This window comes from Rutidosis leptorrhynchoides, chromosome 5, assembly GCF_046630445.1.
Source record: "Rutidosis leptorrhynchoides isolate AG116_Rl617_1_P2 chromosome 5, CSIRO_AGI_Rlap_v1, whole genome shotgun sequence".
NCBI lineage: Eukaryota > Viridiplantae > Streptophyta > Magnoliopsida > Asterales > Asteraceae > Rutidosis > Rutidosis leptorrhynchoides.
In genome coordinates this window covers 318,043,294-318,055,917 of record NC_092337.1, presented here as the reverse complement: position 1 = coordinate 318,055,917, position 12,624 = coordinate 318,043,294, and the positions used below count along the sequence as shown (strand labels likewise).

Genomic DNA, 12,624 nt, shown 5'->3' with positions numbered 1-12,624 from the left:
TGACGTCAGGCCAACGTGATTATATTACAGTAAGTCATGTTAAATTTTTAATGGAAGATGATGATTCATAGACTTTATAATCATTATTTGCCATGTTACACGACTCTTACATTCTACTTAATCTCTGAACATATCAATAACATATATTCTTGATAGTTCTATCCTCAGTAATTTTGGTAATTTACCAAATCAAATCGTGATATTACGCTTAGAACATTAGGTTCATTCGAAACTTCATACCTACAAATTCTGGACCATTACTCGCTTAACTTAGAGTCGAGAGCAGAATAAAAAGGTAAAGAGCTCCGACATATAAGGGAAAATACAAAGCCCGATAACAACACGGAAATTACAAATCGTGTATATCAATGCGTATAGCAACATAAAGACACGGGAGAATTAAAAACACTATAACCCCAAGAGCATAGTAGAAGTAAACAGATTCCTCTGGTGGTAAAAGAAAAAGAAGCATGACTGTATATATGGTTAATATAATAACAAATATCAATACGGGATTGAGCATATTAACAAATTTTTTGGAAGTATGAATCTAGGAAGAAAGTATAGAAGTGGTGAAGATAATGAAACGAAAGAAGCTAATTTATAGTAAAATTTCCAAACACAGCAATCGAGGCAATTCACCGCATTTAATCAAAGAAATCCCAAAATTACGTAAATACCGGATAATCAAATCTTATAGATTACGAAGATTTCCTTTAATCCCTTGAATTCCGGAAATCAATCGTGACTACGTCAAAAGTTAAGGCGAACATTTAATTTACTCATTCACTCTTTTACGATTGCTTCGTTTATACTCTTTCTATAATCGAATCGTTCTATCCATATTATTCAATAGTGATAAAACTTTATTCTTCAACTTATATTCATCATTACAATATTCTTGTTGTAAACAATGATGATCTCTATCAAACTTCATAATTTTCATGAACTACTCTCTGTTTTGTCTACCCTAACATTGTGGCATAAACGCTCAAGGTTTAAATGAGCTCGATATTATTCATAACACATTTTATATATCCAATTTACTGAAATGACTTGCATAACATCATCATTTTGAATGATCTCCGCATTAATAATAAAATGCACTTCCTAGAAGAACTTGTAGAAATTATGGTATGTATGATTTTAATTCCTGAAACAGAACAATATTCTATCCGTTGGAATTCACGCAAGGCCCCGATCATACCTGGGAACGTGAAAACCAAATAAAACATAAATATCCTCGTCTATGTACGAACAACACCGATTAATGGCAACAACTAAATTTCGGGACGAAATTTCTTTTAACGGGTAGGTACTATAACAACCCTCATATTTCCATACCTGAATTGACTAATTTGACTATAGGGTTGTTATCCATACGTAATTAAATTCGACGTTGATCAAATATTTATTTTTAGTCGACATGTTCTGTTAACTAAAGTTTACACTAATTATATAAAATAACTTTAGTTAATATTAATGAGTATTATATTTAAAACTATATGTAACATAATTATTAATTAAATGATAAGTTATTTTAATCATTATATATATTTTTAGCTTATAAAAAAAATAAAAATAAAAAGAAATAAGATTTTTTTATAAATTAAATAATGAGCCCATGAATTTTGACTAAATATTTTCAAAAACAAAAACTTATTAAAAACATTTTTAACATGATTTTATTATTTTGTCAAAATTGGCACCTTTATTTTATTATTTTTTTTTTCTTTTCACCAACCATTTTTTACCTATAAATACATGGCTCCTCATTCATTTTTTCTTGCCAAACACAAAAACTTAAGTTATTCTCTCAAAACCTTGAAGAAAATTTGAGGTACTTTCTATTTTTATTAATTTTTTTCAATATTGTCATTTATATTTATATTTATTGTATATATTCTTTGTAAAATTTGAAATTAATTATGTTTATATGTTATAATTAGTATTATAAGTGTTATGATGCATAAAAATAATTTTGATAATTTATGGAATATTATTTATAATTAAATACAAATTATGTAATGTTTAAAAGTAAAAACAATGTAAAATTCGTAATAAATACTTTTAACCAAAAATAAAATATATATAATTTTTTTCTGAGCTTTTAAAACTTTTATAGATCTGAAAAAATTATAAAAATAATTACTTGGGTCGAATTGGTATTTATTATATAATTAAACTCTATTATTATGTAATTCGAAGGTAAATTAAGAATAAATATAAAATAATAAAAAAAATATTTTTTTAAATATTTTTCTACAGGTTATTAGACTGATAGAAACTTATAAAAATTATAAAAATAATTATTTGGGTTTATTTAGTAATTATGTAGAATTAAAATTGTTTTGTGAATACATTAAGGGTAAAAACAAAAATAAATACAAAAATATAATAAAAACGTTTTCTTAAATTTTTCTACTAATCTATATGATTAACTAAGACTATAAAAATTATGTATGTAATTTTTAGATATTTAATTTATTATTTAGACATTTTTGAATAATGTTCGATTAATAAAACACTATTATTTTTGAAGTAATTTAGGTATTTATTTAAAGGTAATTATATTTAATATATATAAGACATACTAAGGTATAATAACTAAATATTAAATAAAACTTAGGTTATATTATCACATATATAATTATTAAGTACATTAATATTTCGTTGTGTGTATACACCTAAAGTGAAGGTTAATCAAAGATAATGTATAATTCATGTGAACTTCATCGCTACTCACGGTCGTAAGTGAATGATGTCTAGGTTGCCATTTATGGGTAAGCTTGTGGATCTCGAATGCCATGACTTAGATTCTGGTCAAGAATCCTGGGCCCCCGGTTACATCTGGTCATTCCTGACTTATTTGATAGCAACGAAGTTTGAGTAAAGTTATACAACGTCTTGCTAAAGATTAACCCGAACTTTCTAAAATTGGAAAATTACTATAAGTGGAAACTTTCCATAAATAGTAACCTTTCGAAAATGGAAATTCTTTAGTGAACCATTACTATCAATATAGTACTATATATTATTGTCTGTTAGGCAATGTCTGATCATACGTTCTATCTCTAGTTGAGATCTCGGTCACGTCCTTCCGTTCAATTCTTTCGTGTGCTATTAAGGTGAACTTCATAGCCCCACTTTTTACTGTTTCATAACTGTTTTATAACTTTTGGGGTGAGACACATGCTTGCTTTATAACTGTTTTACGCTTAGACACAAGTACTAAATTGTTAACTATGCTGTCATGCTTTGATTCATGCTAAATCCCCACCGTAATATCGTTAATTGCTACGTTTAGATGCAAACTTAATTATTGTGAGTAGGCCTATTGAGAGTAAAGTCTCTAACCTTTCGACCGTTGGTCTTTGGTTACATAATAATGATTCCACGACACTGACAGTACAAGGTGTCATAGGGTAAACTTGTTTAGTAGCGATATTACAAAATGCAGCAACACTTTTAGATTGATATTTCTATATCAATCAACTTTAAACTAAATCTTGTGGTCTAAAACTTTGGATATTATTTATAAATCTATGAATTTCACTCAACCTTTTTGGTTGACACTTTAAGCGTGTTTTATCTCAGGTGATGATTGAGCTAGCTGCTACTTGCTACTAGATGATTGATGTATGCTTTGCTGCTTGCATGGAGTCCATCATTCATATTTATCATTTTGTTTAAGACATTTTCCATTTACTGTACTCTTATGATGTAAAACTTTGAATAATGCTTCCGCTGTTTATTTAATAAATAAAACATCTCATTTAGAGTCGTTCTCGCTTATACAACTGTGTTATGATATGATTGGTCACAATTACCCCTGGTCCATTTTGGGGGTGTGACAATATGACATTTTGGAGTTCAAACTCAGGAGCCTTCTGCACCTTAGCAGTTTTGTAAATCATAATCTTGTAGGGATTAGTGATAAACTTGATTTTGTCATCTATATTATCGATGACACTGAACCTAGAAAGATATAAGAATCGCCCTTCCTTAAAAGTAGCTTCAAAATAACGGATTCTATCCTTCTCAATCCCAGACCTAATCTTGTTACCCTACAATCAATTTCAAATCATCAAAAATGTAACATAAATTTAGAGATGTTACTTTAAAAAATGTCTACATAGACAAAGCTACAAACCTCTATGTCGATCAAAATCATTTCAAGTGAGGATGGAACAGATGCATTGGAGTAAAAGAACTTCTTCCGCACATTGTGTACCTTCAATTCAATCTTGTAGTCATCCCTTTCTTTAGTGAATTGGTTCTGTGGGGTTACTGCAGAAATGTTTGCCATTGATGTTTTGCTTTAGTTGCTATTGAGTGTTGAATTGATTTGTGAGTGAGGAATTGTGTAATATGGAGGACATATTTATAAGGTTGAAAAGCATAGACATCTACACGGTTCTATTTATGGATGAAATTACATTCAAAGCAATTAGAAACAATCTATATCTATATTCTATATTATATATAATAACAAAGTCAAATTTTGCTAATCAACATTCAAAAATTTTAAATGGAATAAAACTGACCATTAGATTAAAGAGCATCTTTTAATAAGAACCCTTAGATTACTTGATCACTCAACAATGGTCTCTCTCATCCATTTCAATTGTTGGGTGACAACACTACCCTCTCAATATTCCGTTCCAAATGAATTTACGGGGTCATTATCATTATCACAGTAACCAATTAAAAAACAAAACACGTTTTATTTCTCTATAGATCTAGGGTTCGTAGGTTCCAGTCGTCAATCAAAAACAATGAAGAATTCTGAACGAATACTTTGATTGTTTGGTTTTAGCAAACTATTCTTCAATACTTTTGATTCGTCGTCGGGTTTATACCCTTTTATATTTACGATTCATTGATTCGTAAATCGGAATTGTACCTCTTATATTTACGATTTATGATGAAATCGTGATCGGATTTATGATGATTTACGATATGCCGTTCCAATCTATCGATTCTGCTAATTGTAAGTACCAATATATGATTTGGTTTTTCGTTTTAAATTGTCTATTCTTTTATAAATACAAGGACTTTTACACGATTTCTTCAATAGATAAATTTGATTCCAAGTTGTGTACAATATTGCATCAAAATTGTTACCCTAAAATTCTAACCCTAAGATTTATTTTGTAGTTAATCACTTTTTTTTTTTTTGTATTTGTGGTTGAAGATTTGTTCTGTTCTTACCTTTCTTATAGGTTTAGATGTATTGTAATATTTGTATTATGGAGATACAACCTGCATTGTGTTTGCTGTTATCACGTTGTTGTTTGAATTTTAATTCAACTTGCAATCTGTTGGACATTTGTTTTGTAAGAGGTAATGTGGTGTTGTTTAACCTTTTTGGTAGAATTTGCGTTGCTTTCTATGTTTTATGTTTACTATCGTTTTTTGTTGGTAAAGTTGTTAAACTTGATGTTTAAAGCTGCAGTATATGATCCATTATCCTAAGTGTCTTTGTAGGTTTACTTTATTGTTATTTTTATTTGTAATGTGTTATTGGGAGTTGACGCCTTAATAATAGCATTATGTGTTAACTTACATTTGGATGATATATGTATTAGCTACTGCGTTCTTTATCAGTTTATAAGCTATGTATCATTGTACACTACATATATATTAGTTACCCAAACTTACAAGTTTAAATGGCTGTGTTCTGTTTGTTGTTTTCAGGTTGTTCACTTACCAAGGTTTAAAATTACATTGTGTTGTTTCTGTGTTTTTCTACGAAATACATTGTGTCATCAAAGTTAAGTTATCTACAATTCAACCCCTAATTTATGTGGTACGCGAATGAAAAAATTTGGGCGATACGCCGGAACTTAAACAAACCTTTAATTGGCATAAAGGATGTAAACAATTTCGTGAAATAAGAACTGTTGGAAGGGTTAACACATCCAACTTATCAAACAACATGCGAAAACAAGTAGCTACCTCTATTATATAACAACAAACGATTATTATATTTTGGGTGCCATTATAGTAACTGATACTAACATGATAGAATGACATGACTTTTGTGGAGCAATTACATATCATGTGCATGTAATAACTGAATTACCCTTGGTTTCGTATATGCAGAATGGAGCCTGCAACAATGATAACTAATTTGAAAGCAAATGACGCCAACCAAATCCTCTCGTGCTAGAGTATACCGAAAATGGATTTCACGCCGCCCATGAAGCACCAAATCGAATGCTTTTTGTTGTGTACTCCTGGATAACGATGTAAGTAACTTAAACCAAAACAAGTTTGTAACAACACTTAAACCAACTATAAGTTCATACTTGATTTTACTAATTGTGTGTCTTTATGTCAGTTTCGATGTGCGTTCAGAATTTTGTGTCCATGTAGAAGAAACCATCCTTAAAACATTTTCAAGTTTTGGTGAAAAGTATTAAAGAGTGTCAAAAATGGGTTTAAACTTATTATGCGAGTGGACGTCAGTTTTGTAAGGATTAGTTTCTACAACTGAAATTAGATTAGACATGATTTGATTGCTAGATTGTATAATTTGATTGTGCTGTCCAATTACAAGATAAGCTTCGAGGTTTATATAAATGATGACTTTATGGATCATGTGGTATTTGCTAAGGCTGCAATATTTATGCAGAAAGAGGTCAGGGAACTTCATAGGTACCACTGGAAACCGTGTTTTTGGTGCTCCCAAGGTACATATTCATTCGATCAATAAATTCTATTTTCATTCTCTTTATGTTTATAAATATATTTATTTTTCTATTAGTTTATTTAAGAATAACAGTTAACGAGTAATGTTGTACTATATCAAGAAAACAGTTAGCCTTGGATGGTGGACTAGAAATTCCTCACAGTGAGAAGAGGTTTGCTGGTTATATCAAGGATGGTAAGAGCCTTGATTCTGAACTTCATTACAAGTACATCTACAGTGGCCACGTTGCTGCCTACACGAACGTGAGCACTTCTCATATATTATTTTTTTGTTTGCTTTCACTTTTATATGTTTACATCATTTCTTTCTTTTGTAATATAAAACCTTTTTATTGTTAGTCATGTTCGTTTTTAATACAAGACCTTTTTTTGTTTGTCATGTACTGTCACTTACATATGTTCTCGTGTATGAGTTTATAATTAATTTTTTTCCTGAATGATACAGATGTTGATCGAAGATGAAACAAAGAAACACTAGTCAGAGTCTTCTAACTACGTCAATGCTGAGGTTGAACTAGATAGCTTTGAAGAGCTTTACGAAAAGGTCCATGCTGCCATCCGTGCTGATCCTTGCCCTAAGAAGCTTTTTCCGTGCCATAGGTCTCGCATATGAATTGATTGTAATGTGGGACTTTCTTTTATCTCTTTTTAATATAATTGTGCTTAGTTTCGGATACCGGACGATGTACGTATATGTGATTCTGCATGTTGTAGCATTTAGTAATGACTATGTGATCATAAATTAGGTTTGTCAATTAGAAAAATGTAGTAGAAAGTACGCCGGTTTAGTTTTAACTTTTATGTTTCGGATATCATATTTGAAGGCTTCAGGTAGCAAGCTAATATTAGTAAACAACCTTGAAGACACCCTACTTTGGGTACACGATGAATTTATGAGCAATTAAAATTTATACTCAAATTGACAAGAACATTCCCACGAAAAGGTAACTTAAGAAAATTTAACAAAATCAACATCCACTTTTGCAACCGATATGATAGGTAAGGAATACATTGTTACAATGTTCATATTTATATATAACTTATAGTAGTTGTCGACACTTAATAAAATAAATGAACATAGATTAACACAAATCACAATAAACCTATATAATACAAACCCCTTTATATATCAAATTACTAAATACGCTGAACTAGATGACATACGTTCTTAAAAAATCAATATGATTAGAAATGACATGTATCATTACATCATTTATACTTATTACGATAGTTTTTATCTATAATCCCTTGAAGTCGCGGGTTATAAACTAGTTGATGCTAAAATCAAGGAAAATTTGAATAAAGTGGCTGTAACAGATAATATCAAATCGAGTTAGTTTTTGGACTAAATTAGAGTATTACATGTATATTAATGGTGTATAAAACTGTCAATGAACTTCCTACTATAATGGTATAGTATCAAAATCGAGTTATTTTTGGACTAAATTGAGGTATTACCTGTACATTAATGTTATGTTAAGACTTAAAACTGTCATTGAACTTTCAAACATAATGTGATCAGTATTAACCATCTAATTAATGTAATAACATATGTTACAATGTATTGAAATAAACTGAGGCAATAATAAAAACTTTAGTTAATAATCTTATATTCATAGATTAACCATTTAATGATAAGTATACTCATTACAAATCATTTGTATATGGCAATAATAAAATTATATATCCTACTGCCTGTTTAACTAAAGATCGTTTATTGGAGAACAGATACTTCCAGAGTTAATGTATCAATATGTATACAATGTTTCAGGAATTTCCATCATGTTAAAGCTAACAAATGACAGTAGCATGAATATTAGAGAAATCGAATTAGGAACTGTATGAAGATGTTTACACTTAAAAATTTTGATAAAAAAAAAACTCATGTATTTCAGAAACCCGTTCAACCTAAACCTAAATTTATAAAAATAAATAAGTAAAAAATAGATGTAATTATAATCCTAGTGATGTTTTAATTATTTGGCGGAATAGGAACTGTATGAAGATGTATACGCTTAATAAATTTGATAAAAAAAAACTCATGAATATCAGAAACCCGTTTAACCTAAACCTAAATTTAATAAAATAAAAAAAGTAAAAAATATATGTGATTATAATCCTAGTGGTGTTTTGATTATTCAGCGAATTACCTCTATTATGTGACATCCGTGATCGGATTAAGACCATTGTTGAGCATCATTTTCATCCATTTTCAATTGAATTAATTTAGATCATGAACTGACTCCAATCAATTGAATATTTCATCATTGTAACGTTGGCGGTTCCATCGCACTGGCTCCAATTGCAGATCGTGAAATCAATTTCGACCGTGGATCGATCTGGTGAACATATTTGAAAGTTCTTGGTGGAACTGTAACTGATACGATTAGTCTCCTTTTGAGAGGAAATTTGAGTGATATGTGAGCTATTTTTGCCATTATGAGATTCTATTCCATAACCCCTAATTTTTTGTTACACTCCCGTGTTTTTAATCATGAGGATGGGTAATTTAGTCAGTCTAATTCTTAAATTGTTGATTATGAGTTCATAATGCTGACATGGAATTTTTAATGGTTTTGATTTAGTAGTTGGAAAAAATTTGATGGCTAAGATTGCATATTTTTATTTTAGGTGATCTCATTTATTTTTTATTATTATATATGTAAGAGAGAAGAATAGCATAAACTTAACTTATCCAAAACTCAATGGACCTACTGTAAGGCTATGTTCCAGAGTATTCAATTGAAGGAAAGGGAATGAAATGAAAGGGGGAGAAAGTGGATCCGTCCAATTTAGAAGGAATGAGTGGAAGAGAAATTAGATCAAATAACACTTCCAAATCCTTTCCCTTCTATCCAACATTAAACTTATAAACACCATTTCTTTAAATTTCCCTTTCACCTTATTTCATTTCCCTTCAATTTTCAACTTGGGAACAAAGCCTAAATATGATATAAATCGGGCCTCCGTATAATTAAACTAACTTTCCTGCCATTCACACATAACAACACACACAGTCATTTAACTAAAAATACAAAAAGCGTAAATCATTAACTCTAATTTCCTCTCCATCTCCGATAATGGGTGGTAATTTCGAATCCGCAGTTCAATTCACCATCAACCACCACAACACCGCTCGACATGTCATCAAACGCTACACATTTTCTTGAATCAAACGGATTCAACTTCTTTGCAACTCTCCTTCACATCTCACCAAATCTCTTCCTCTCAACACCCGAATCCACCGTTTTCGCAATCCCCGATTCCGCAATGACTTATCAATTATCACATCTCACATTTAAAACTTACCTTTCAAGATTTACTAAACAAACCCTTGAACACTTGCTTCATTACAAACTTTCAACAACAACAAATCTCCATTACTAAAAAAGACATTGAAAACCGTCTTCTTGAAATCAATAACATCTTAATCACTCATCCAGACTTGTTTCTACAAGGCCCACTTGTAATTCATGGAGTTAATGGAACTTTTGCTTCTTTCAAAAGTCATCAAGAATTCAACCAGTTGCCCATTTGCAACACGAATAATAAAACCCGGGTGTTGTTAAATGTTAACGGTGCGAATAAAATGAGTCTTGATTTTTTGAAAGTTAAAGCTGAATGGAAATTTGTGGTGAAATTCTTGAGTTCATCAGGTTATGCACCGTTTGCATTCGCGTTATACAACGTACTTAATGGGATTATAAATGACCATCCTGATATAACTTCGATGACGATATTTGCACCTCCAATTATTGAAGTTACTAAAATGCCTTCATTTGTGATTAATAAGTTGATGAGGTCTCATATTGTGCCAAAGAAATATTCTTTTAGTGACTTGGTGTCTATGCACAAAGGCGAATCGATAAATAGTTTGTACCCGGGTAAAAAAGTTACAATAACTGGAAATGCAGTTAGTTTTGGTGGTGGTCAGTTGCTATCGGTTAACAGAATCGAGATAACTTCACCAGATTTGTTGTCGACTAAGAGTTTCGTTGTTCATGGAATCGCACAAGCATTTCCGACGATGGATGAGTGAGGTTAATTAATGATCGATTGATCAATCGACCACCAAATCAGCATTCATATGTGTGACACCGCTAATTTTTTTTTTTTTTAATACGTGGCGGAAGCATAATAATAATAATTAAATACGATATCAACAATTGTACAAACCGATGTCACGTGTCATTAAAACAAATTACATATTAACAGGAAAAGACGTAAATACATTCTGTTATCAAAAGTACATGGTTCATATTCTAAAAGACCACATCAGAGTTAACCCTGTCAAACATAACATCATCATGTCCGTCTTCTCCCAAAAGCACTATCTACAAAAGCTAACAACCTGCAGGGAGGAGATAGAGGGGAATTAGCATGAAGCTAAGTGAGTACGACTAACTATAGGCCATAGCATACATAAGTGTTATACTAATCATGTCACAATAGTCTAACACACAAACATCACCCAAGTGCCGTCTACAGAGACTCTGGCGGCTCGGCCAAACCATTAACCACCAGCTGATCGGACTGGGGCTTACCAGAAGTTCCTCCACCACCGTATATATATACATAATCCATACGCGACGGACGCGTCATTCACATATATATACACCACGGTTGTCTAGGCTACCACAAAGGAACCAAACCCGCAGGTTGATCTCTCCTACCGAGGCTACCACACAATAGGGACGCACTGGGCTCCAGCAGACAAGCATCAACTAACATGCAGTCATCACAAGAACTAACTAACCACAACAATAAGTATATCTAACAAGCATGACAATCATAATATAACATGCTTCTATATACTATAATCTCCAGTTAGTCCCACTCACCGATTACCAGCAAACGAGAAGGTATTCAGCTATCTAATCACTGAATCTTCTCTTTCTCCTGAGAAAAACATATCCACAAGTTAGTTTCTGTTCGTTAACATCAAATAACACAATATATAAATTTTTGTCATAAAAAGTATCCGCTAAAAATTTTTGCTTAACACTTATGCACTTTCAAAATTTACATCCAGAACATCAAAATACAAACGGGCAGCATAACGGCTAAAAATCAACACTTAGGTAAAATATTCTGCCCTGGACACTCAGCCAGTCGACTGACCCTTACAATCGGTCGACTGTCGACACAACCGGTCGACACAACCGGTCGACTGACCATCCCAGTTGGTCGATTCATTTGGTAATACATCAATCGGCCGAAGGTAATTCTCAGTCGGTCGGTTCACTCAACAGTCGGTCGGTTCAACCCTCAGTCGGTCGACTGTCGACCGACAGTCGGCCCAGTGTGTTCATCTTCATCAGAAACTGAACAAAGGCTACGGACTTCACGATGAAATCCTCAAATCTCGATCTAGAGCTCGTTTTAAACACCAAAATCGACCACAACTTGTTCACTACTTGTTATAGACTCAAAATCCACAAAAATTTGACCATAACAACACTTAAATCACTTGTTTTGACACAAATTCAAGCTTTTTACAAAACTCACACAAAACTATGAATTTAACAACGAATTGAACACAAAACACATGTTACTTACCTTGATAGACTCAGTAAACGATAACAAACACAATTCTAACACCAATTTGAGCTCAAGATCAATGTTAAAGGATTAGGGTTTGATGTATGATGAAGGTTAGGCACGGTTGGTGATATTTGGGAATAATTGGAAAATGAAAGTATTATCCTACACTTAATCACTTAAGGCTGCTATATTCCCCACCTCACAACACACGGGTATTTATCAGTTATCTGATATCTTTCGTACGTCATTTGGCAACCCAAACGGAGTCCAAATTAAATAAACAAACCTATTCTGTGACCCTTGTCACAAACTGGTCCTAACCACATCATTAATAATAATAAATATTAAATAGAAATAAAAGCA

General features: G+C 31.7%; 2 pseudogenes; both read left to right on the top strand.

The window, feature by feature from the left end:
* Nucleotides 1-4,746: 4,746 nt before the first annotated feature.
* LOC139848107 (large ribosomal subunit protein uL18-like) lies at nucleotides 4,747-7,536 on the top strand (annotated as a pseudogene).
* A 1,675-nt stretch (nucleotides 7,537-9,211) lies between these two features.
* LOC139849516 (fasciclin-like arabinogalactan protein 21) lies at nucleotides 9,212-10,756 on the top strand (annotated as a pseudogene).
* The last annotated feature ends 1,868 nt before the right edge of the window (nucleotides 10,757-12,624 follow it).